Source organism: Neopelma chrysocephalum, unplaced genomic scaffold (assembly GCF_003984885.1).
Source record: "Neopelma chrysocephalum unplaced genomic scaffold, ASM398488v2 Primary Assembly neopelma1_24, whole genome shotgun sequence".
Lineage (NCBI taxonomy): Eukaryota > Metazoa > Chordata > Aves > Passeriformes > Pipridae > Neopelma > Neopelma chrysocephalum.
This window is the reverse complement of record NW_020897693.1, coordinates 22,890,771-22,916,988: the sequence shown is the minus strand read 5'-3', so window position 1 is coordinate 22,916,988 and position 26,218 is coordinate 22,890,771. Positions and strand designations below refer to the sequence as shown.

Genomic DNA, 26,218 nt, shown 5'->3' with positions numbered 1-26,218 from the left:
TTATAGTCTTCAGTTGTAGAATAAGCCTTTTCAGTGGTGTTAACACTCCCACATTCACACCAGAAAGTTGACTTGGCTTCTAGAAGTAGTATTGAGTGCCAAACCAGATTATTCCTACTGTGTAACTAGTTTTCACCTGTTTTTTGGATTTTTTTCTGTATGAAGCATTAATGAAAGAATACTTCTTGGAATAATGTAATGGCTAGAGGAAGGTAGTGCTATTCATGGCTTTGCTAGGCAGTAGCATAGGTACACTCTACGATTATTTGCAAACCACAGCAAACCACTTTAAGTATCTGTAAAGAACCTTCCCTGTCAGAAAAATGGATGTAAGAATAATACCACTTGTGCTGGTTTCCACTTTTCAGGTTTTGTTACTCGTAAGCTGTAATGCTTAATGCTCAAAATCACTAGTTATTCTTATTGCAGCATCATTTTTAAAAAAAGTCTCTCTTTTTTTTCTGGTTTTGGTATGATTGACTGTCATACCAATAACACTGTTTTTCATATGACATACTGTACTCACTGTTGTTTGAAACCACTATTAGAACATTTGACAATAACATTTTCTTTTTAAACTGACTTGTATTTTTTCCAGCACTGTTTTTTTTCCTTTTCTTTTCCTGTTTATCTAAAATAGCTGAAAGAAAAGGACACATTGCGTCAAGGCTGATAGGACAAGAATTAGACCTACTGTATGCACTGATTGCATTCAGGCTTACGAACACTTCCTTTCTCCTCCCCCATACTCAAAGCCAGCTCTGCTCCATTCTTTTGGACAGGCAGGATATTGAGATTTACAAGGCCTCTACTCTTTCAAGTACTGGGAGACCATGGTACTTTCTAATTGTTTTGCAAAGCCTGAGCCTGAGGAAAATAGGTACAGTGATCATGAGGATGGAGAGCTTCATATTTTCCACATTTCAGGTGGTGTGTTACCCTGGGAATAACAGTAAAGGAATTTCAGGTTTGCTGTGATTTGGTGCTTAGGATTGATTACAATTTAAAACTTGGTTTGTGCTTAGTGCAGAGCCAAATTCTGAACTTATTTAGTCCTACTGCATACAAGTTTACTCCTGCATGAGTATGGACATAATGGAAGAATTTGCCCTTATGGAGTTGCACAGAATTTGTTAACAGCTGGAAATCCTACTGGTTTAATTTAAGTAAGTTTAACAGGTTTACTGGAACTTGTGCCACACCCATGTTCATTCTCTGTTTAAGCTGCGTTTCACTAAGTGGTTACATAAGGGTTTGCAATAGTTTAAGTAAATTGGATATAAACTGTGCATTTACTTGAAGCAGTGTAATTTCCCTGTGTAAACAAGAGCAAAGTCAAAACCTACGGACAACCCTCTTCCTCTGGACTCAGCGGGAAGGTATTGCTGAGCCCAGTTACCACAGTCCTGTGTTGGCCACCTTCAACTGCTTGGCCATGGATGGGGGTTGTGTACGTACTCCCCAGTACATTTTGGGGTGTAGTGTAAAGGTGCATTAGCTCAAACCACTTGCTTAAACTGATGTGTCCAATCCTGCCTGGAAGTGCTCACAGCAGTGGCTCTGCCAGCTGCTGGGGAGACAGCAGCTCTGAGCAGGGTGGCAGATAGAGGCAGCTGGAGGGCAGCAGTCTCTCAGACTAGGGCAGCTGTTTGCAGAGTAAGCATCTGCCCATTGGCTAACTTGCATACAAGCTAGATTCCCTTCAAGCGGCTTATTCACACTTTACCCCTTGAAAGACTTCAAAGTTGATTTGATTTACGAGTCAACGAGCATCAACTTCTATTCACTACTGTGCCAATACTCAAGTTGTCAGACATCATGAGATTTGTCTACTGTAAATTGTTTCCATTTCCCAGTTAGTGCAGAATATTCAATAGAGCAGGTTTCAGTTCGAAATCCAAAGGTACTCCACTTGCCATTTCTCTTTGTGATTTCTTTACTGTCCGTAATTCTAAATCTAGAATATTTTTCCACTGCTACTTTTCAGTTTCACTCTTTGCTTGGTTTCCCATTGTTGACCAAAAGCAGCCTGTTTTCTTTCCATTACCTTCAGTGGAAGTGGGGCAGAGCTCAGTTACCTCTATAATAATCAGGGAAGATCTTTTATAAATATCTGAAAAAGCACTTTAGCATTAAGAAGGAACATGTAGGAGCTCATGTGCTACATTCAGTAGTGACTGAAAAGTGGATCAAATAGTTTCTTTCTGTGTTTTCCCAAGGTTCAGCTCCACAGCAGTTTAAACTGCTCAGTCTGCTGTGCTCCTACTCCCTCAGCTCCCAGCTATGTGTTCCCCTCTTCTTCTGTTGCTCTGGTATTGGCACTTTTCTGACCTGAATAGTTGCATGAACTGGCTTAAACTGGCTGAAAAACAATCCTGGGGGATTTTTTTAGGCCACTCAGCTGAGACTGGTTGAAGGTCCCATGGAACTGCATCTTTAGATAATCGTACATCAGTTCCTCTAAGCTTTTCAGTTACATAAGAGTCTGCTGGCTGCTGCTGTTTCCAGGACAGTTTGGTGGCCTGTGTTTCATAGCTGACTTACAAATGCAATTCCCCATGCAGCTAGGACCTTCCATGAAGATGAAGGAATATATATTCTTAAAACCACTGGAAAGAGCGTCTAAGTTAATTGCTTTATAGGCAGTTTAACGTCATGAAGAGTTCGATTTCAGTAGAGTAGTGTAAGTCTACAGACCTACAGTATTAGACATTTGGCTCTATAAGATTGGGCCTACTTTGTCTCTAACAGTCACTGACAGTTTGAAGGCATTTGCCTTTCAGAAGTCTCTAGCAAGAACAGGGGTTAGAGTTCCCTTTGCTGTAGTCTGTTTCTTTTCCCTTGCAGCAGAGAGCAGTTGATCACCTTGATTCCCTACATAAGGGATCCTCACTCTGTGTTGACATACAAAACTTTGGAGCAGCATACTCATCTAGGATGGGACCTAGTACTTTACTCCTTCTTCTTATCTTTAGTCTTCTTGGTAAGAGTCAGTGGTCCAACTTGAGGTCAGCTAGGGAAAACCACCTGGAACCTTTGTCGTTGATGTCAGCGGAGAAGTCCCAGAGTGAATGGTCAGAGCCCATACCTCGTTCCTGTCCTTAGGCTTCCTCTGCCTGATTCAGTGACTATGAACTGGCAGACAGTGAGGAAGCTTGTGCTGCTGTTCATCCATCACATGGATATTAGAGAGCTCCCAATCACAACATTCTTAGACTTTTTATTTTTCAGCAACACTAATTTGCAGGCAGAACAGAATGAAAAACTTGGATCAGGTAATCCTGGTTTGGTTTTGCTGTGTTTTCTCTATCTATTGAGTAATCCCTGGCAAAGGAGGGTGATAAGGAGTTAATGGATGGCTGTGTTTGTAAGCACACAAGCATGCACAATTGCACCAGAAAGCAATACCAGAAAGCATTTACAACCAAGGCATTGCAGACACATGAAAGCCCAGGTAGTGTCCTCCAAAGGAAGTCCATGGGTTAAGACCAGTGCAGATATAAGCATGGAATTGCCCGTTATCCAGGGAGCAGGAAGCATCTGGGTATATCGATGTATCCTAAGTGATCTGTTAAGGAGTTTAAGTTTGTTTTCAATGTGTTTGGTCATTCGGACATTTGGAATTGCTGTCACCTTATCATTGATGGGCGTGCAGAGATAGTTACACAATGATTGTTGCAGTTGTCTTATATCTTCCATCATAAAATACTGTTTTCATCTAATTAAAATTTACCATAGCATTTGAGCCAAAAAGGCTTATATAAGGGACTTGTTTCTGGATGGTTTTGATGTAAAGTTTCTTCAAAAAGTTTTTATTGAGTTAGGAAGAAAGTAATTGTCTTACAAGTGTTGAAAGCGATTCTTCTTTTCTAAAAAGCTCCGTGGCCTCCATTTTTGAGTACAGATTCACATTATGTATGGGTAAATGGGGTGTTAGGAGAAAAAAAGGAAAGAAGTTTTATTTTCACATGAAAATTTGCGCAAGTAGTCTTATTCTAAGCATGTTCTAGCACAAGCTTGAGTCCATTTTCTAACTTTTTCTAACCTTTTTCTAACCTTTAAGAACTGTTGGGTCACTGGAAGGTAGTATTAGGACATGGGAAATTAAGCTGTATCTCCCATTTCACAATACCCCTCTGGGCATCTTGAAGGAACTGGAATGGAAAGCAGCGAGCAGTACAATCAGGACAATGATGAACTGGGAAACTGTTGAAGCAGAAGACTGTGGAAGTGACAGCCACAATGAAGTTTAAAATTGGTGTGGCATAAAAGGAGATCCATGTAGGAAGATAAGAGTTTAAAAGGACTCATTTCCAGACCTTAAATGTATGCTGAAGTTTTTGAATCTCTCTATTTCACTGCTGCATAGCAATTGGTTGACAAGATATTTGCTTCATTTCCCTCTTATCTTTAGAAAGAACGCTGTGCTTCCTATTTGTGCAAGAAATTAAAAGTATTTACCTTAGATCCAAAGCTATCCAAACCCTAAAAATACCAGCATTTTTCTTTGATGGAATGCAATTTGACATTTTAAATTAATAGGTGTTTGACAATGCTAATGCAAAACCTGGTATTCTGATTCTAGGATTTGATGTCTAATACAACTGAATCTCAGTAAATTTAGGGGGAAAATGCCATGTATGGCAACAAGTCCAAACCCTGATGTCTATTCTGTAAAAACATTAAAGGCATCTCATTTGTGAATCGTCTAAAGAAAGCAGTTCAGTCGTTCTGTCTAGAACAAGGGGACTTTGGGTGAACTACAAGGCAAGAATTCTATATAAATAACAATTTAAATTTTAAAGAACTCTTTGGTAAAATTATATCTACTTCTTCAGTACAAACGAGTTCATGATAAGGTCATCTTTTTACTTTGGTGATAACCACATTTGTTTCTTTCCCTCAATTTCTTTAAACTTTTGGAGCGCTTATGAGTGTAATTTGAGTTTGACGTATTTCTAGCAATCACAGAACTTGCTTCAATCTCTGGCTATTCTGAAATGCTGTGTTTTGATACTGGCAGCATTTAAACCCTTCTCATTTCCCCCCTAAAACTGGAAACTATCTGTTGATTTGTGAGGGGTAAAGAGTAGCCTGAAATGATAAAATTGTCTTAGGAGACTATAAAATTTATCGTGAAATTAAGTTCTATTAGCATTTAGAATTGTCTTTGGCTTGATTGCATCTCAGAGTTTACCAGAACATACACAAATAGTTTCTGGTTCTAAGAAGTGCATAGACCTCAGCTTTACATATGGCCATCTCTCCAAACCACAAGTCACCAAAGAATGTCGGTGTGATGTTTGGCTAGTTAAAGAAGGGCAGCACTCCTAAAGCAGACTTGTGGTTTTATCCCTGCAGTAAGAAGACTCAAACATTAGAGAGATTATTTTCTTTCACATGTATTTTAATTTATTTTTTTCCACAGTCTGAAGCAGCAGCACCTGTGTAACCTTATTTAACTGCCTTCACACATTTTTCTTTCCCTCAGCTAATATTCTGCCAAAGTGACAAACTTTCCTCACTTTTGAACTGCAGAACATCATGAAAGCTGGCATTTCTCAGCCATGTCCAATACTGTAAGCCTTCTATGCGCTGTTCATTGGGAGCTGTCATTTTGTTAATACTGTAAGAACATGACTGCTATAAGACAAAAATAAATCTTAGAGAGAAGTTGTTGCAACTTGCTAGAGTTAAAAAAAAAAAAAAGGTTGATACATATAACAATCTATTGTTTGCTTAGCCCTGAGTCTTTCCCAAGAATGGATCATTACAGATAAGTTGCTACTGTTCTTTGATAAAGAATTTTTTCTCCAGTAGAGGCTGTGAGGAACATAGATCCATAAACCTGAATTCAGCGTTACCAAGAGGAGCTTGCAATTTTGTTTCCGTACCTTTAAGTTGACAAAAATTTAAAAAAAACCCACAAAAAACTACTATATGTTACAACCTTTAAGTCCTCACTCATCATCTGCGAATCTGAGGGATGTTCATTCAGGTTTTGGCTTCTCAACTCATTTTGCTAATGAGAATGCTGCTTGGGCTGGGATATTTGAAACCTGCTTATAAGTTCATCAAGGACAACAGAGGCCTGACACTTGTCACATATTTAATTTCTACTCTCTGGGACTCTACAGAAAAATTATGATAATCACTGTTTCGTCTGAACTGAGGAATCTTGTCTCCATTCCAGTTCATTTTCCACTCACAACAATCTATCTTCTTCTGTCTCTACAGTGATGGCAGTTCATAGCAAATTATCTGCCATGTGGGTAAGTGGCATTCAGTTCCTCACTTGCTGCTCTCTGCCATCTGGTGAAATTGCTTTGCTATCTGTTACTTTTTATCCAGCCTAACAGAGCTGACTGTCGCTGGAATGGCCTAGAGTTGATTTCAAAGAAATTTAGGTCTATGAAAAGATAGGTGCAAATTCCTAGCAAGAGAAGGCAATTAGTAGCCAAATTCAGTCTTCTTTTGAGTCTGAAATACCTGCCTTCCAGTGATCAAAAATCTTATTTTTAGGGTCACCAGCCATTTTGTTAGAGCTCCTTCTTACGTAGAGAAAGGAATTTGTTAAAATACTAATTTTATTTCATAGTATCACTTTAAACATGAGCCAACTCTATGTTTTCCTGAGAACCAATGAGGCTTGAGATTTTTTTTAATTAAAAACCAGCTAAGGTGGGGTTTTTATTTCATTTCCCGTTGAATGCGTTTAAAGCACCTCTGTCTCCAGCTGGCTGTGGGAGCAGAGCCAACCCATAATGGTTTTGAGCCCAGTGTGTGCATAGGGAAAAGGGTTTTTACCTGATTGATGACTCTAAAAGCGTTTGCAGCACAGAGTGCTGAAGCTGGTAGGACTGGAGTTGTTTAGAAGATAAGAGAGAGTGGGTGGATGTGCTTTTCAAAACCTGGCAATTCTTCCCTGTCAAGTGCCGTAAATGGCACATGAAGGGTCTCATTGCGTTGGCTTGTGGGCACTCTGCTCCATGAAACCTTTTGAAGTGGTTGCAAGAGGTTCAAGATGAGATTTGGTTGAATTTCCTCACTGTCCTTTGCTGTGGCCTTACAGCCATTCTTTCAGCTACGCTGTCATAAGTTTTGTTACTGGGCCTAGCTATCCTTTAGGACTTTGTAGGAGTAGGCCTGAAAATTGGTCGTTCACTGTGTATTGCTTAAGAATGCAAAGCAGCGTGACCCTGAAACACCTTCCACAAACTTAGTGTCCTTTTCAACTTTACATAACATTTACTGCTTCTCAGGCCTCATATTGCTCCTGTTTTAGCCTGGATTTCTTAGGAAATTGTTAGTATCTCTGCCTGATCTATTACACAATGGCTGCATTGTCATTTCCTTAGGTGTAAGATTATTGACCAGAGGGACTTAATCTTTGCTTTGGGGCCTTGTGATCCTGCAGTCATCTTTATAGCACCTCACTAGTGGGAATGCTTCCAGCATTATGCTGTAGAGGAGAAAAGGAAACATCTTTGTAAAGGAGTCTGCTCTCAATCATCACGTGTGGGTAGGAGTGAGGTGTATTATGTTCAAAGTTCACAGGTTCAAGGAGCAGGAAAGAGGATAGGTTGTTAAGCAGAATGTGAAATGCCCCCAGGGTTGCACTTTGGAGGAGTTGACTTCTTTTTGAGTGGGGAGGACAAGACATCCTTAGGAGTACTTAAAAGTATTAAAAAGGAAAAAAAAATATGGAGACTAGAAAGAGGGGAAGGAGACTGAGGAAAGGACAAAGGGCAGGGTAGCACAAACCTTGCTGATTGGGACGTGTGCCTGTAAAAATGCGGCTGGATATTTGAAAATGTGTTTTTCTGTATGTTTTCCTGCTCCTGCTTCTCACCAGCTTAGAAGCTGCATGCTTGGCCTGTTTCATGATAGATTAGTGCATCTGTGTGGAACCATAAAGCACAGACATGCTTGGAAATGGCCAGGTGGCAAGAAAAATTATCTGAGCTTTATCAAAAGCCAAAAATTCGGGGAGACAAACGTTTGGTTTCAGTTCTGGGCAGATGCTCAGGTCGAGTCTTATTTTGTCCAAACCACTTCCCCTACCCTTAGGCATGATATTTTCAGAGTGAAAACACAGACAAAGCCCAAGGAGATTCCAGAACATGGCTTGTTTGCAGCTGGCTGGACACAGAATTCATCAGCAACAAAGCAAGACTCGCTCTTCTCCTGCAGATATAGTGAGAACTTGGACTTGTGCAAGCACACAGAAACATGCATAAGCATGCATGCGCACACACCAGAACAAACCAGTTCTTCTCTGTCTGCTGGGGAGGCTTCAGTTACAGTATCTGAAGCCAGACATTTCATTTAAGCCATTTGGACTCTGAGTGCTATAGCCTTGCCTGCCTCCTTCCTTTCTCAGCTCCCAGCCAGAAAAATCCTCCCCCTTGCCGCCCTCCCTTTCCAGCACACACAACACAGAAAGCAAAAACCAACCCAAGCTTGCCTTTGCAGCTGGGACTTGTCTGCCAGAACACACACATGTAGGTCATCCATGGGAACTCAGCAAAGTGTTGGATCAACAAGAGCACTGGGGGGGTGCAGGGCAGGGGGAGGAGGAGGAATGAAATCTTTTTTTATCATCATTATTATTATTGTCTGCTTTTTTAGAAAGGAAAAGGAAGAAAGATTACAGCAGCTTTTCTATCAAATGAAAAGATTAGCATGCCGTGGATGCTTTGCAGGGGCGTGATGAGATTTGCAGCAGATGAGTTGGTTGCTAGGCAATGCTAATCAAAAGCAGGCTTTCAAAACTTCTGTGCTGTGTGGGCCCAAAAGTTATCTAGCCTCCCTCCTGCAGCCCCCCCATCCCTCCCACCCCACCTTCAACCCCACGCAACCTCCAAAATATTTATAAAATCCTCCCCAGAAACAAGAAATACAGATCCTGGGCTGGGCCTTTGACAACTCGCTCTTCCTAAGCTGCCCAGGAGACACATATGCACACACACGCACACAACTTTACTGATTTTCTTTTCCTTCTTAGGAAGGTAATTGAAAACAAAACAAAAAAGCACCAAAAGAAAAAAAAAAACAAACACAAAAAAAACCACCCACCAAAAAAAAAAAAGGAGAGAAGAAGAAAAGTTAGCAGTGGCTCCCGAAGCAGCTTGGTCTCCAATTTCAGAGTTCAGTCAGAGTTTAGGGCCTGCCTCTGTGTGTGTGTGTGCATGTTGGGGGGTAGGTACATCTTTGTTTTTGATTTCTCTCCATGCGTTTTCAAGCTGGGCTCTAGCTCTTCCCCTCCTCCCATCCTGCCTCAAGCCTCCTTTCCCTTTCAAGGCCTTCAGACACAATGAGTTTATTTTCCCATGCTCCCTGTGAAAGCTGCAGCCTCAGAGGACTCTTTTAAATACAGAAATTGAACGTTGCTGAAGTTACAGACAGGGTTTCTACCATTTTTACAAATGACTCGTCTTGCTCCCCTCCTCAGAAGTATCAGCGTTCTTAGCTATCTTACCATATGTTTCTCTCATTTGTTTTTTTAAACTGAATTTAGTGTTAATATGACAGCATTGAAGACCAATGTTTACTGTTTGCTCCACACTCTCCTTATTGCTGTGGCTAGTGTGCCTCATTCATAAAGCAAAGTCCTTTTCATATGAGCAAAAAAGGATATTTCCGTGGTCAGTTCTGGGCTAAAACTGCCAAAGAAACAGCATTTAACAAGGTCTAATTCTAAATAATGCAATGGAGTAACATAGCCCTGCCATGAAAAAGCAACTCTTCAAAGTCACTGAGCTACCTTGGGCCTCTAGATTGGGCAGTGGAACCTGCAGAAGCAGTGCCTCACTGCACTGCCCCCTTTGAGGTTTCACCCATCCCCTGACATATTATATCACATTGAATGTGAAGGGCTATAGTCTCAGTTTAATACCAGTGTTTCATAAATGCTTCTGGGGAGGTAAGAGGTTAGCGTGAATTGAAAACAGAATTTAAAATTACTGTGAAGAGTGAATACGAGTCTCGTATGGTGGTCTCATAAAGGTAGTCCAAGTTCAACCATTAATGATCTTGGTTGAGGTCTGCAGAAGTCAGTGGCACTTGGCTTAATGAAAACAAGAGCCTGTGGGAGTTTTGTGGGATTTGTTTTGTTTTGTTTTGTTTTAAAACATGCTGGAGCAGCTTTGTTTTTCCTGGACTCTTTCTTTCTGATGCCAGTAGGAATTGTTAATCAGTAAGAAATTCCTTGGGCAGCTGGATTTTTTGGGGCTGCTACAGTGACCTCTTTAGATCATATTTCAGATGGCAGAGGCCAATAGGCCAATATGTTCTTTTTATTTCCTTTTCTTCTTTTTTCTATCATTAGCACTGTTTTAGTCAGTACTACATGGATAGAGAAGAAATTAAACCACAGTCCTGATCATATGTGATCTGAAGGCATTCCTTCCAGAAGTTAATCTCTCAGTTATCAGTTACGGGAACTTAGTTTTGCTTCCATAAATTCTCCTGCTGTTTCAATTAAATAGGGATGGCAAATTTCTAAATGCTTGAGAATACAGCCAGCTGCTGTGTGCAGACTGAGGGATGACTATTCAGGTAATGCTCCATTATTTGAAGTAAGAATTTTGTTCGTGCAGGACACATTACAGGACATGTTAGGGAGTGTGGTAAGGGCAAGGCAACCACATGCACTCCTTCCTCTCCTTTGTCAGGCCAAGCAAAATGCTTGGATGGTTCCACATTTTTGAAACCTGGGTCCAGACATTCCAACTCTGCATGGACATACCCGTAAGGTATTGTTGACCATTAGAAAAGGAAAATTGTTTTTCATGTTTTTCCTAAGCTCTTGTGTAGTGCTGTCTGGCATGGCTAACTGCTGCCCCTAGCTCCATTTTAATCATGGATATAGGCATTCCTTTGTGTAGCTTGGTCTTCCTCACAGAACCACAGAATATACCAAGTTGGGAGGGACCCATCGAGTCCCACTCCTGCTCTGCACAAGAGCATACCCAAAAGTCACACCAGGTGCCTGAGAGCATTGTTCAAATGCTTCTTGAACTCTGTCAGGCTTGGTGCTGTGACCACTTCCCTGGGGAGCCTGTTCCAGTGCCCAACCACCCTCTGGGTGAAGAACCTCTTTCTAATATCCAACCTAAACCTCCCCTGACACAACTTCAGACCATTCCCTCTGGTCCCATCACTGGTCACCACGGAGAAGAGATCACTGCCTGTCCCTCCTCTTCCCCTCACAAGGAGTTGTAGACTGTAATGAGGTCTCCCCTCAGTCTCCTCTTCTCCAGGCTGAAGAAACCAAGTGACCTCAGCCACTCCTCATACAGCTTCCCCTCAAGGCCCTTCACCATCTTCATTGCCCTCCTTTGGACACTCTCTAAGAGCTTAATATCTTTCTTATATTGTGGTGCCCAAAACTGCACACAATATTCAAGGTGAGGCCGCCCCAGTGCAGAGCAGAGAGGGAAACAATCCCCTCCCTCGACGGGCTGGCGATGCTTTGCCTGATTCCCTCAGGACACGGTTGGCCCTCCTGGCTGCCAGGGCACTGCTGACTCATATTCAACTTCCCGTTGACCAGAACCCCCAGGTCCCTTTCGATGCACTGCTTTCCAGCATCTCATTCCCCAGTGTGTAGGAACATCCGGGATTGCCCCATCCCAGGTGCAGAATCCATCACTTGTCTTTGTTAAACTTCATGTGGTTGGTGTTTGCCCAGCCCTCTAATTTGTTGAGGTCCCTCTGCAGGGCCTCCCTGCCTTCAAGGGAGTTAACAGGTCCTCCCAGTTTTGTGTCATCTGCAAACTTGTTTAGTATGCCTTCCAGTTCTGTGTCCAAGTCATTTATGAAGATGTTGAAGAGCACAGGGCCTAAGACAGCGCCCTGTGGAACCCCACTAGTGACAGGTCACCAGTCTGATGTTACCCCATTCACTATTACCCTCTGTGCTCGACCCAATTCCTCACCCAGCTCATGATGTGTTTATCCAGCTGTGGGCTGAACAGTTTGTCCAGAAGGATCCTGTGAGAGACTGTGTCAAAAGCTTTACTGAAATCCAAAAAGATTACATTAACTGACTTCCCTTGATCAACTGGGTGGGATACCTTGTCATAAAAGGAAATCACGTTGGATAAATGGGACTTTCCTCTCTTGAAGCCATCCTGGCTGTAAGCAGTGACTGCGTTGTTTTTCAATACCTCCCAGAATACTCTCCTGTAAAGTAAATAACTTTACTGGGCACTGAAGTGAGACTGACAGGCCTGTAGTTTCCAGGATCCTCCTTCTTGTTCTTCTTTAAAATCGAGACAACATTCACCAGCTTCCAGTTGGCTGGGACCTCTCGGGATTCCCAAGACTGCTCAAAAATCATTGAGAGAGGTTTTGGGATGACATCTGCGGCTCTTTGAGGATTCTGGGTTGAATCCCATCAGGCCTCATAGACTTGTAAAGATCCAGCTTGAGCAGCAGATCCTGCACATTTTCAGGGTCAACTGGGAACTGGTCATTCTCGCAGTCATGATCCTCCAGCTCAGGGCACTGAGACCCTCTTGGTCCATCATCCATGTTGAAGACAGAGGCAAAGAAAGCGTTAAACACCTCTGCCTTGTCTCTGTCCCTGTTTGTGAGGTGACCATCCTCACCCTGTAACGGGCTGATGATATTTCTATACTGCCTATTGCCATTAATATGTTTGAAAAAACTCTTTTTATTATCCCCCACATTTCTGGCCGGCTTCAACTCCAGCTGAGCTTTGGCCACATGAATTTTCTCCCTACAGCAGCAAGCAGCATATTTGTATTCTTCCCATGTCACTTGACGTTGCTTCCACTGGGCATACACCTTCCTTTTTTTTGCCTTATTTCCAAGAGAAGATCCCTGCTCAGCCAAGCTGGCCTTCTGCCTCACCTGCTTGACTTCCAACATTTGGGAACTGCCTGCTCCTGTGCACTTAGGAGGTGATGTTTGAAAAGTGACCAGCACTGATGGACCCCAGATCTGCAAAAACATTTTCCCAGGGGTAATTCCCTGAGCAACCTGAAGTCTGCTCTCCTCATGACCAGAGTTGAGGATTTGCTGGCACTTTTCCTCCTGTCAACAGAGATGTTAAACTCAATGACTTCGTGATTGCTGTGGCGAAGACAGCCACCAATGTCCACTTTGCTCACGAGATCCACTCTTATGACAACCAGCAGATCAAGGAGGGCATTTTTCTGAGTTGGGTCCCTTAGGACCTGTTCCATAAAGTTGTGATCCAGGTTTCTTAGGAATCTTCCAGCCTGGGTTGTACCAGCTGTGTGATGCTCCCAGTTAATTTCTGCAAGTTGAAGTCCCCCATAAGGACAAGGGCACTTGACCTGGGAGTGTTCCTTAGTTCCTCAAAGAAGAATTCATTGACATCATCGTCCTGGCTGGGAGGTCTATAGCAGACTCCCACAGTGACATCCACATCATTTTTTTGCCCCTTGATTCTTACCCAGAGGCTCTCAACTGTGCTGTTGCCAACTGTGAGCTCCATACATTCTAACCCTTCTCTAACATACAGTGCCACCCCTCCACCTCTTCTGCCCTGTCTGTCTCTCCTGAAGAACCTGTAACCATCCAATGGGACACTCCAGTCACAGGTATCATCCCGCCAAGTTTCACTTATGCCAGTGATGGTCTCTGGGACTGGGCCAAACCTTCAACCTGCTCTTGTTTGTTCTTCATGCTTTGTGCATTAGTATAGAAACATTTCAGGTGTGGTACATTGTAACCAACACCTCCTGAGGAAGATTGACGGATCCCATGAGTGCCTGTTTTCTCCAGTTTTGGCACTCCATCTCATCGCTCATCACTGGAGAGCCTGGTTTTGTCCCCTTCCCTCTTACAAGCCAGTTTAAAGCTCTGTCAATGAGCTTCATTAGTTCCTGTGCTACAACTCTTTTCCCCCTCTGAGATAGGTGCATCCCATCAGGTATCAGTAGACCAGGTGTTGAGTAGATCATCCCATGGTCAAAAAACCCCAAATTTTTCCAATTACACCAACCTTGGGGCCACTCATTGACCTGATGGATCTGTGTATTCCTATCAATATTATTCCTTGTTGCCAGAAGAATTAAGGAAATCACTACCTGTGCTCCTGATCCCTCTACCCATTGTCACAGGGCCCTGAAGTCTCTTTTGATTGCCCTTGGACTTCTCTTTGTTATTTCATCACTACCAGTTTGAACAGCCGATACTTTGATATTTTCTAGAATAAAAAGTTATGTACAAATGGAAAATAGGGGCATCTCTGGAAAGAAATGCTGGGGTTTTGAAGTTGTTAACTCACTTGTCTACCGGGGTTGAGGCCGCCCTAACTGGCTCAGGTTGAGCACCCACACATGCTTGGGTTGGAAGCCTCCCTAACAGGCTCGGGTAGAGTCACCCAAACAGACTCAAGTAAAATTTAATTTGGAGATTTCTCTTTTTATAATAGGAACATAAATTATAAAATTACCTGATTTCCCAAGTTCAATAAAAATCATCTTACTCACTTTCTCATTTTTATATCAACTTTCACCCCAGGTTCAACTAAAAAATCTTCATTGTTATATCCCATTAAAATTACAAATGTTGTCTTTATTATGAATAAGAAAGGGTGAGATGCCGGGGTTTTGAAGTTGTTAACTCACTTGTCTACCATTGGTTTCTGTGTTGCCATAGTTATTATATTGTCTCCTTGCATTGGCTAGCCAAATGGCCAATCCCCTCCTTTGCCCAGCAACCCTTATAAGCTGCGGGAAATTTGAATAAAGCTCTCTTCACTGCTGGATTCCTTGTGTGCTACGTGGTCTCTGTCTCCTGGCTTAAGTACCTCCGCCACCTGTCCCTGCCACAAGAGACGGGCGGTGAGGGGGTGATCCCAACCCTGAAAACCTTCACAAAGCGGCCGGCAGTGACCCCCCAGAAGCCCCTCGAACAGCTACAGAGAAACATTATCTGATGTTGTGTACTCTGAAATCAAAACCCAGCATGCACCTTTCCTACATGGTTTTGCTCCCACCAGAGTGGTGTCCCAAAGCCATATGCCCACTGGGGTCATTCCTTATACTGCAAGCAACCAATCAAAGTGCTACAAAAATACTTTGTTCTGTGATGTCAACAGAATTAGTTAATGAATGTAAAACATGGCCAGTTATCATTCACATGAGTGTGTTTTCCACTTTTATACTAGCAACTGCTGAATTCTGACCAGTGAGGTCCTACCAACAGGCTGGTCAATAGGGAACTCTGATGGTCACCTCTGACCACGGTACATGCTATATCTTGTATTCACATATGCAAGAATTCAGAAAGTAAGGGCTAGCCCCTCCAAGTAAAAAGAGCCAGAGTATGTAATTTATCTGCATTTACTTTTGGGAGATCAAATTGGGATAAACCTGGTGAAACATGTTATCCTGTAGTCTTCAAGGTGTTTTATTTGTTTAAAGAGTAGCTGACACATTTCAAGTGTGTAGCTGAAAGCATTCCTGATAGCAAACTTTCCTTCATATAATACTTGCCTGTTTGCCCACTGGAGTCAGTGGACTTCCTAGGGGGTAAGAAAGGGTGCATAACAGATTTGGGGGTAAGTACTAGCCGATCAATGCAAGCAGAGCAGTATTTACTGATCAAGAGATAGCAAAACATTTACATTTTCCCTAAAAAAGTGCTGTGTAACTGAAATTTGCTTTGGATTTCTGGTTCCATGACTGCCATTACTGTCCCTACTGATTGTTTGGAGAAGGTCCTCTGCAGTTTCACACACACTCAATTGATCATGAATGAAGCTAAGAGCAGTTATTAATCTTACTGCCTGGTTGCACTCTAAACCCCCTTCTAATCCTGCCTCTGTTCTCTTAGACAAAGAATGCAGTGAGATGACGGCAGGATCAATGCCAGCATGGAGCTGCCCTTTTTAGTAGTTGTCGTGGCAGGGTTTTGTGCATCAGCAACAGTGAGTGGTTCTCAGTGTACTGGGGTAGGAGTGAAGATGAATTAAAAGGGTCAGACGTGCTCCTGAAGGGATGGCAGAATCCCATCCTGACTTTCGGTCTCTGGTGAATTTTTCGGTTCCTTGTATTTAATGACTGACCTAACGAGACATTACAGCACTAGTGCCCTTTGGAGTTCCATGAAGAGCTCAACACAAGCTAAGAAAGGGTGCATTGTGTCTTTGATCCAATGGGCAGTATTTCACAGGCTGGCAGATTTAATAAAATCTCAGAGGAACCTCAGCTCATTTTTAAGAGGCTTAACATTGAGTTAAAAGTTCCCTTTACTCCTGCATTGTTGGAGGCCATTCCCTTCTTGTGTGCTGCCAGAGGATCTGCAGGGAATTGGGACTTCATGAGCCCAGATTGGATGTAGGCAGCTGGTTGAGACTGGTTAGAAATCTACAGGAGGAATAGCGGGATGCAAGAAGGTTTCTAAGCCTTTTTGTGTTTTTCAGTCTTTGAAGTCATCCAGTGCCTCACATGCAGTGTGAAGACTTTGCTCTGCACCTGAAAGGAAAAGCAAGCTATTGATAAGGCCTTTTGGTCAGCCATTTTGAGCTATGTGACATGAAAAGCTGTCTAATACCACTACTTCTAGTAATGTTATTTGTCCCACCATCAACACTAAGCTATCCAACTGACTTCACAACTAGAAACATGAACAAGTTCATTGTCAGGAAGTCATTCCCTGATACAATGTTTATAGGCATAGCCAGAAAGCAAGTAATGAAGGTGGAGAGTACCTTACAAAGCCTGGTAAATGGATCCTTAGAGCTTCAGATAGTGCCACAGTTGCTTGTTTGAAGCTAGTAATCTAATGAAAAAAGCAAAAGGTGGGGAAGAAGAGCAGGGAGCAAGGCAGGCTGGAAGAGATCCCATCAAGCAGCAAGCTTTTTGATGTTCAGTGCTGAGAACTGGGAAGCAAATCGCACTGTGCCATTTTGGAGTACAGGTCTAGAGCAGGTCAAAATCTGAAAACTGATGAATACTGAGAACTGCAGAGTTTGTTTTTGAACATCTGAACACTAACCACTACTCTGTTCGCTTCTGTTATTGTTATGAGGTGCTGGTTGTGGATTGCATGGGTAATTTCACAGCAATGTAAGCCGTATGTTGATCCTTCAGTCTAACTTTATGTAGAATAACTATTGCTAGGAAAATGTTAGTGATTAGTTTGAGGGGGTGAAAGGATTTTGCTTAGATTTTCAAAAGTGCAGCATAAATACCTTTGAAGTCCCAAGCACTCAAATATTACCCTTTTTTGAGAAATAAAGTACAGATCTGGTATTTCAGTCACCACTAACTTTAAAATAGAATCCTTTGCAAACTCAGAAATTCACTGCTAGGTTACTACCCACTCTTGTGGATATGGCAGGCTGCTGGAGTTTTGGATTTTCAGCAAAAATGGAATCTCCACCCAAGGACTGGTAGTTAAAATTTTTATTGCCATTGATTGAAGTTTGGCCTTCTTGGTGGATAAAGCTTCATGTACTTAAGGAAGTTTTAACATGAACAATTAGTCAAAATTGGCACCTGAAATGATTGGAGATGGGGAAGAGAAGGCTTCAAACCGTGCTTTATAAGAACTTTTGCCAATGTATACTTCTTCTGTAATATAGCAGCTGAGGCCCCCCAGTCATTGATCCTTCTAAGATCCATCAGATCTATGTTCCCTTCCTGTTGGAAGATGCAGAGATGAACAAAATATAGTCTCCACAGATATTTAAGATAACTCCTTTCTTGAGAGAAGACAGCAGAGAGGAACAAATGCTTTCAGGAAGAAGAAATTGCTGTTTGAAACTGATATGTCTAGGGGGACTGTTGAATATCAAGAGAAAACAAAGTTAAATGAACTATCACAAAGGAAGAGGCAGTCATGTAAAAGGCAAAGATGATTTGTGAGATTTTGCAATAGCCTCCCAAGGGGAGCAAGGCCTTTTGCTTGAGACATTTAAAATTAGACTGGTCAGAGCAATGGAAATTCAGTGTATAGGCCCCTAATGGGACAGCGTGGATAAGCCACTGCGTCTCCCTTGGCGTGTTCCCTTATTCTTTCGTAACTCTTCCTGAATACCTCCATTCCAAATAATCATTTGCCTTCCCCAGGCACCCATCCTGATTCTCTGTTCCTCCCCTTTTCCCCTTTAAGAAAGGAGCTGTGTTTGATTCATAGTGTCAGCTGTCTTCCAAGCTCCAATCCAGTCTCAGGGGTAGGAGCTCATGGGGCTGATGAGGGTAGGAGTGATCAACTGCAGGCTTTCCTGTTGCTGAGCTTGCTGCGGGCTTGACCGTTTTTAAGACCTCAGCAGATGTTTCTGCTTAGAAACTATTGGCATCTTTATGGACTGTTTTTTTCCATTCTTCCCTCCCGGCCCATGTCCCAGCAGCAATGAATTATGTAAGACTACATTCTAGCCTTTTCTTTATTATTATTTCTGTAGATGTATCTCAAAGAAGTACATCTACAGTTCTCTCTTTACCTAGTTTTAGATGTGTCAGCTTTCCCCTTGACCAAAACACCCACCTACCCTTAGAAACACTTATAGGCCTCTTTGTCTTCTTTCAGATACAGATGCCAAAAATATAAATACAAGAATCTTAATTCCTGGCTTCAGATTCAAGATATCTCTCACTGTTCATACTGTGGTTTTAATTGATATGCCTTTTGCTTAGAAGTTAACCCCTTGCTATGGAGCTGCCTGTATTTGTCTCTTACTGCTGGTGCTTAGAGAACGGTAATTAATAACAAGTAATGGAAGGTGCTTTAGAAACTTCTGCTGAAGCTCAAAACGGCTCCAACAAGCATCATCCCCACCTGGCTTAGTGGTTTAGCTGTCAGTTATTAGAAATGAACACGTTTCAGACAGTCTTGAGTAGAGTAAAAGCACTGGGCTGGTTTATTTGCACTGTTGATAAGCACTTGTAATCCTGCAAAATACGCGGCATAATGCATGCGGAGCATCTGATGCAGGCTGTGTAGACTTAACCCTTTTACATTATACAGCAAAACTTCAAAGCTCAAAACTGGCTAGATTAAATTTCTTTAAAAGATGATGTAAATAATATGTGCAAGACCACATGCAGATTACTTTAACTTGGGAGACAGAAAAACTTTCTGCATTGGAAAATTTGGCATGGCACCACCAGACTCCTACTTGATTTCAGATGTAATATAGTAGCAGAAATAAGCTGTTTCCTTCTTTGGGAACACACTACTAGAAGGAGACAGAGTAGTTTAGCCAGCGTGCCACAGCCAAATGTGGGATTTTCATGCAGGCCTATGTTTAGTTATTACAGCAAAGGGTTGCTGTAAATCCTCTTGATGCACTTAGCAACTGAATTCCCACTGGAAGAAAAGCACATCTTTGCCAATATAATACTCCTATTGTTCACCACCTCAAACTCTTTCTGTGACTGTGCTGCTCTGACAAGGCACAATGTCATTGCAAGTGGTCCTCTTAGCATTTTACTCTTTCATCAATTCCGCGCTGCTGATAAAATGTTGCTGAGTAGATGACTTCCTTTTATTTACTGTGTATGTATATTTCTCTAGTAACAGCCAAGCAAGTATATGTTGTCCTCCCCAGGTACCTCTGCACTGCTTTTGCAGGACTGTGAGGGCAAGAAAAAGACTCAGTCCTTTCTTGTTACCTTGTCAGAGACTGCCCAGCAAGAGAGGCAGTGGTACTGGTGGGCGTGATGTGACTTTGGATCACTAGGACAGGCTGGACTGGTCATCTAGCCACTGGAGCCCAGCTCTGAAGAGAGCAGAGTGCAGTATTGTCAGTGCAGGCACTGGATGCAGCTCAGCTGGCCTGAGTGGCATGGACTCACAAGAACCCCCACTGAAGTCTCCTGCATTTTCCCTTCTGGAAGTAGAGAGCTGAATCTCACCTGGTGAGAACTGAAACATATATACGATAGGAGAATGTGAGATAAAGTTTAATGGCCCCCATCTTTTTCCATCTTTCAGTAGAAAGCAATACTATAAGGATTGTGAAGTCAACCAGTGCAGCATCTTTTGTCAGTAATTGCATTTGTGTGCAAATTGCACACAGGAAAATGAGGAATTTTTTTAAGGTTCTTAAGTTTGTATTTACTGGAAGATAATGCATTGCTGATGTGAGCAGGTATTTCCCTGGTTTTGAACAGGGAATGCCATTGCAATTGTCAACATTTTGTTGACTAATGTAAAGAAGAGATAAGCTCTGTGCCCTAATGTTCGGAGAGCTTGACATTGCACAAACATCTTTGATGTACGTCCTCACTGCTGCCTGGTTTTGCTGTTACTGTTATTTTTAAGGCATAGTGCTCTACTGATAAAGAGAGTCACCACAAAATGGAGAGAAGATCTGAACACAAGAATTCCTGTGCTTGCTCATTTAGACCATGCTGTTTTCCTTAGGAGAGTTTAATTCACTTCAGGATCCAGGAGAGCTATGAGCCAAGCTATGAACCATTATCCACTAACAAAAATCTGCAATAATGGCAAATGGAGCATGTAAGCTGCCTTGCCAAGGAACTTGATACTCTCTTTTTTCAGAGGTCTCTGTGCTGAAGGTCTCCCCAGATCTCTCCGTGTTAAGTATGAAATCTCGTGGCTCTCCAGAGCCCATGAGTGACCCCTGGCTAATGGCTTTTTGCCAGTCCTGTTTTGTACGGTTATATTGTTGGCTGACACTGCATTTTTACAGTTCAGTTTTGTTTCTCATAGTCTTAGAAGTGGTCATTTTTATTGTCAATAAATACATCTCTTTGCAGTATTCTCCTGGCAGCTTGATGCTCACAGACTACAGGGAGCTGTAAACAACACTGTTTATACTTTCTACTGATACCAGAACATTAACATATAAATAGGGGAGAGATTTAAACAGGCTAAAACAACTCCAGCCTGGCCTATTGGGAAGGGCGGACAAGCTGCTTTTCACTCTCCTTGCAAAGGATGTCAACTTTTCTGTGGGACTATTGCAAGAATGAAGGGCTTAAAGAGATGGGAAGCTTTTATCTGACAAAAGAAGGGTCGATGAGCCTTAGAAATGCAGAAATGGACTGAATAACAGTCTGCCTGTTGGGATTTCCTTGTAAGCCCTGTTGGTGTTAGTGTAGGCATGTGAAGGGAGGGGAATTACTTAAAATGACCTCAGAGTTGTTGGGTAAAACCTTCCTTTAAACGGGAACTTGCGGCAAAGTCTTAAAAATACGATAATTGCACCTGGAATGAACATATCACTTTAGAAAAAGTTGTTTCATTTACTTAAAGAAACACATCATGTGACCTTTAGCATTTTTTAGCTGCACAGTATTTTAGAAACATGGTACAGCCAAATACTAAATTAAATAACCTCCCATATCTTATCTATCTATTCAATTACTAAAATTCCAGTCACCTTTGGCACCAGTGAGAGATAGGCATGAATGCTGCAGTTACTGTGAAATGGTTTGAGTCCTTTTTTCATGCAGCTGAAATTTGATTTTATTTTTTGTAGTAGCATATGTAAAGCAGGGTTGACAGAAACATAGATACAAGGGAGAAAAGAGGTTCTCAGTTAACAGTCCATTGGAAACCAGAGGCCAAAACAAGGAGAAAGAAAAACCAGAGATGATGATTCCAGGTGAGAAGGAGATAATATGGGATTGTAAAGAAAGCTGTCACATGAAGAGTGTTGTCGAAACTGTGAAACAGAACTTAACTGTGTTGGGATTTGTCATGGACTTTGCAGATGTGCCTTAGTGGCACATAGACCTTGGGAGATACTTCATTTCAGGGCTGGAGAACTTTGTGTGGAGCAGTCACTTGCCCCTTCTCCTTCCGTCTTCTGGAAGGGGGAATGTTTGTGGTGTTGGTTTTCCTCTTCAGAAACAATGAAATTTTGTGTCAAAACAAGAAATTTCTGTAGTTGTTTTGTACCATCACCTTTCTACTGTCTCTAGAAAAAAAAAAAGTTGTTTCAAAGTTACAGTCCCAAAACTGGAAAAAAAAGGTTTTATTTGCACAGTTCTTACTACACAGAAGTTGCTGCAGGAGTGTCTCACATAAGCCACCATAAATGTGGCAGTGAGAGGGGCACATGAAAGTGGAGGAGATTGAAACCAGACTGACTTTTACCCTAGGCCTCTTCTAGAGCTCTTCATTTTCCATATCTGCATTTGGTCTTCCCAGTGCCCTGACTCATAGGCCAAAACAAAGCTCAAGTCCTGGAGTAACTGGCAGTGGTGGTAAAACACAAGTCAAAAGCCACTTTCCAAAACAAACTGCAGTGTGCATGCAAGCTCGTGCCTGTGGTCAGATGCTAGTGTAAGCAGGAGGCAAACCTGCTGGCTTTAGCACAGCATACATTGCAGTGATCGAAGTTTAGTATCTCACTTTTGTCAGGCAAAGGTGAGATGAAAAAGACAGCTAGTTATTGTTCAAATAGTAACCTTAATACTACTGGGAGTAAAACTGTGTTTTGTCTTGGGGTTGGGATTCCAGTCCCATGGGTTTTATCAGTCTTTAGTGAGTATGGCCCTGGAAAAATGCTCTTAATCTTGTGAAATTTCTGGGTCTCTGTTGGGAAGGAGATGGCTAGAGCACCACTGTCCTGGTGACTTGAGGGAAAGGTTAATAAAGTACCAAGGGTCCTGTCTTCAAGGTAGGTTTGTCAGCCAAAGACATAGCAGAGGAGAGGAGCTAGAAAGTACATATCCAGCTTTCTAGGTTAATTTGTTTAAAGGATGTTGTGCCCAAGTGGCAGAGGAAGGATTCTGTTAAAACCTGGTAAATATGGAAGCTAAGCTGAGATGCTGTTTTCTAGTGTGAATCTCTAGCGCTGGAACAAGAGTGGAAATGAAACAGGGGTTGTGACAGTGGGACTAAGAGAGCTGCTTGGCCATGCAGTCCCTGTGCTGGATTTAAACATGCTATGTATCACAGTCGTCATTCTTTTTTTCTTGTGCCCAAAGATCAAGAAGCAGAGGTAAACAAACCAGAGCAACACTAGCCATTAGAAGCCCAAGATGGAGAGATGATATCTGGAGCTGAACTATATTAAATGTTCTCTCCTTCTTCATACACTCGGTTTATGTTATATGCAACAAGGACAACTGGAAGTTTTCCCTTCCTCAGTCTGATTGCTGCTTGTAACCTCGGCGGGTCCCATTTGGTCTCCCTCAAAAAAAAAAATTGATAGGCCCTGTTGTATATACTCCTCTCACCAGAGGGCAATGAAGTCAAGCCTGTTAGTATAGGACCGTCCAGCATCACATAAGCGATGCTCCCTGTGTTCTGAAACCCAAAGAGCACCACCTGACTTGGCAACAGTATTTGAATAGAAAGGTGGCACTGGGTCAGGGTGACTCCAACACAACAGGTGGCACACAGATAAGCAGGCTGCCCCAATTGTCCCAAACCAGCATGGGATACTAGTGGGAGGACTTGGCAACAGTCACTGCAGGAATAACTGGCATTCACACCTAGTTTGTGGTGCAAACTGCGTCTCAGTAAATTGGCTTCCAAAGTGGCTTTAATAGCCTGCATTAATAAGCCAGATGCATTGCAAAAACAGTGGGGTTTGGATGCAAGACACTTCCATTTCAAGCAATTGAATTCCACCTGCAGCACAGTTCAAGTGCAGAAAAGCTGTGAGGGACAGAAGGCCTGCAGGAAGCCAAATGGGAAGAGAGTTGAGCATGAGCTGCTGCTTGTCCTTGGAGGATTTTAAAGAGATCTGATGTAAACTTACTGAATCAAAATTGAATGGGAGAGGCTAACCAATGCAAAGAACTGCATTTGTAATGTCTTCATTTTTCTGTTACTTTTCCATATTCTCTGTAGAGCACTGCTTTGCATCTCACAGCAGTAAGCTGCTCGGCCAAAGACTGTCATTTTGTATTCCAGTCTGACCCAGTATTTTGCAGAGTGCCAAACAACTACAGTGTGGATGCCTCAACCCTTCCCCCAGCCCAAACACACAGAGGAGCATCTATGCAAAGCCTTACAAAGCCTTTCAAATGTCCTGCAAGTGGGACAAAGATAGGAGGAAATGAGATCGCTTCTCAGATTTCAAGAGTCCATTTAAAAATTATACTGTGTGGGTGAACTGGGGTTCTCACCAGCAGGCTTTGGGAAATGAAACTTTTGCTTTTGTGTACTAGCTTGACTTTGATTCAGGAGGCCCATCACAACTACTATTTAACATCTGACTTGAAGACCCTTGGAGGAGAGCGTGAGTGGAGGGTGTTTCCAGGGAGAGTGACTTTCTGTGAAGCTTTGTGGCCGGGTTGCAGCTAAATCTGAGTCTGTTCAAACCGGTGGTCTTATTTCTGATCAGAGCAGGCTGAGGGCAGGACAGGCTATGGAGGATCAGCTCCCACTCCCTCCAGGAGCAACTGAGTGGTATGTCAACTTACAGCTCTTGCTCATACCTGTGCTGTGGTGAAGGATTTCAGCCTCCAAAGCTATTGATCCGTCACCATGCACGAGCACAGAAAGTGTATTTTCTGCAAAAGCATGACCTGGGAAGATGGTGACTTGGCCAGGCCAAGCTGGGGTGCACCCACTGTGCCTTCCCTACTTGCCACTTGATAAATACCCCGCTCCTTCCCCCACCCTCCTGCCCATTTTCCACAGCCGAGAGCAGACACAAGGGGACCCTTTCATCTTGGCACATCCCCTTGCTGATTAATGTGATGCAATGTTCCCACAACACCACCACTATGCCGGCCATGTAATTAGGTGGGAGATAATGAATGCTTCAGAGACTATTCAGGCAACAGTGCCCACCTCCCTGCTGAACAAACTCCTTTCTCAGCAGTGAAGCCAAGTGGAAGGAGCGGCAGCAGAATTGCCATTGGTGCTGAGCTTAATTGTGCAGGAACGGGGGCTCTTGCAGCAGAAAATAGAGTAAGGGCCCGTGTGGGAGAGATGGGGAAGTGGGTCTACTCTGGTGTCTTGGGGCCAAACTTTTTTTTTGTGTCTTTTCATGTGTTTGACCTTGTGGCAGGAGAAGCCTTAAATGTGCACATCTCTGGTTTTGTATGTGTGTGCCTTTTTTGTTTCAAATCATTAGGGAAAGCCATCATTTAATAAGCATAAGAGTCTGTCTTCTCAGTAACCCAGAGGCAAAGATGCTGGTGCTACTTAGTGGCCTTTGAAATGTGGGAAACACACTGGGAACACAATAGGCTTATTCTCTTTTAGGGGGCTTTACAGTTAAGCTGCCATTGTCTGGCTAACATTAGCAAGAAAGATATTCCCCTTTCTCCCCGACCTCTATGTAGACTCTGAGAAAACAACCAATTGGTTTAAAATGCACTATCCAACCAAATGCCTTCAGATCATGCGAGAATAAAGCCAGCAAGGAGCTGAAAGTCTGTCTCATCAGCTGGAAGCCAATGAATCTACTGTCAAAGGTCTTAGCAGAAATTAAGTCCTCTGCTCAAATTGCTTTCTGCACTTTTTTATTATTTGTTTGTTTATGCAAAATCTTTTTAGAACTCATACCTGACCATACTACCTACTAAATGTAAGCAATGCAACCTACTGTAAGCAACTGGTAAAACTCATCATAAATTGACTTCAGTAGTTATAAAAATAGATGAGTAACTGAAGTTTTGTGCTCAGTGCAAATATGCAGAAAGTTGTTGCTGATAGTGATGAAGGAGGGAAGCTCAGTTAGTGTGTGGATTAGGTTAATTTCTGAGCAAAAGGTCACTGGAGGGTGGAGTACATCGGAAAGAGCAACTTACAAGTTATAAAATAGAACGGTTCATATGTACACTCACATTTAAGCCTGCTTCACTCCAACAAGCTCTAAAGCCATAATGTGCCCTTTTGTAAATAAGTACATTCCCAGGCAGACCCACTGATCACCCTACTGAATTAAGTGACAGGGTCTTTTGTGCATCCCTTCTTGAATGACAGATAGATGCAAGTTATATTCTATTGCTTAAACCCATTTTCTAATCAAGTTTATATATAATGTGCTGCATGTCATTGCTGCACATTTTGACTCTGCATAAGATCATACACAGAAAATTCTTAAGCTTTCCTAGTATCTGCAGTGTCAAGAAAACAGATTTCACTGAGAATCTTCTTATGTTGCAAAGCAATAGTAGAGTTGTGACAGAAAAGGAAAATTCTGGCAGGGCGAACAGCTTTTACAAAAGAAAATCAGTTCCACTGACCTCTTTACAGAGCTGCCCAGTGGTGTGCATAGTCATGTGCCTCCATGTCATACAAACACACTGCACTCATTTATGCCATG

The 26,218-nt window shown here is 42.4% G+C and overlaps 1 protein-coding gene and 1 long non-coding RNA gene across 12 annotated transcripts in view; one reads left to right on the top strand and one right to left on the bottom strand.

Moving 5' to 3' along the window:
* The window catches only part of RAD51B (RAD51 paralog B), a 439,031-nt gene that overhangs the window by 302,087 nt on the left and 110,726 nt on the right, over positions 1–26,218 (top strand). The window lies entirely within an intron of this gene.
* Positions 1–26,218, bottom strand: part of LOC113980981 — a 43,431-nt gene extending 17,213 nt beyond the window's left edge. Inside the window, exon 1 of the long non-coding RNA XR_003538288.1 lies at positions 26,139–26,218. This is a non-coding gene — a long non-coding RNA (uncharacterized LOC113980981). The remainder of the gene's footprint in view (positions 1–26,138) is intronic.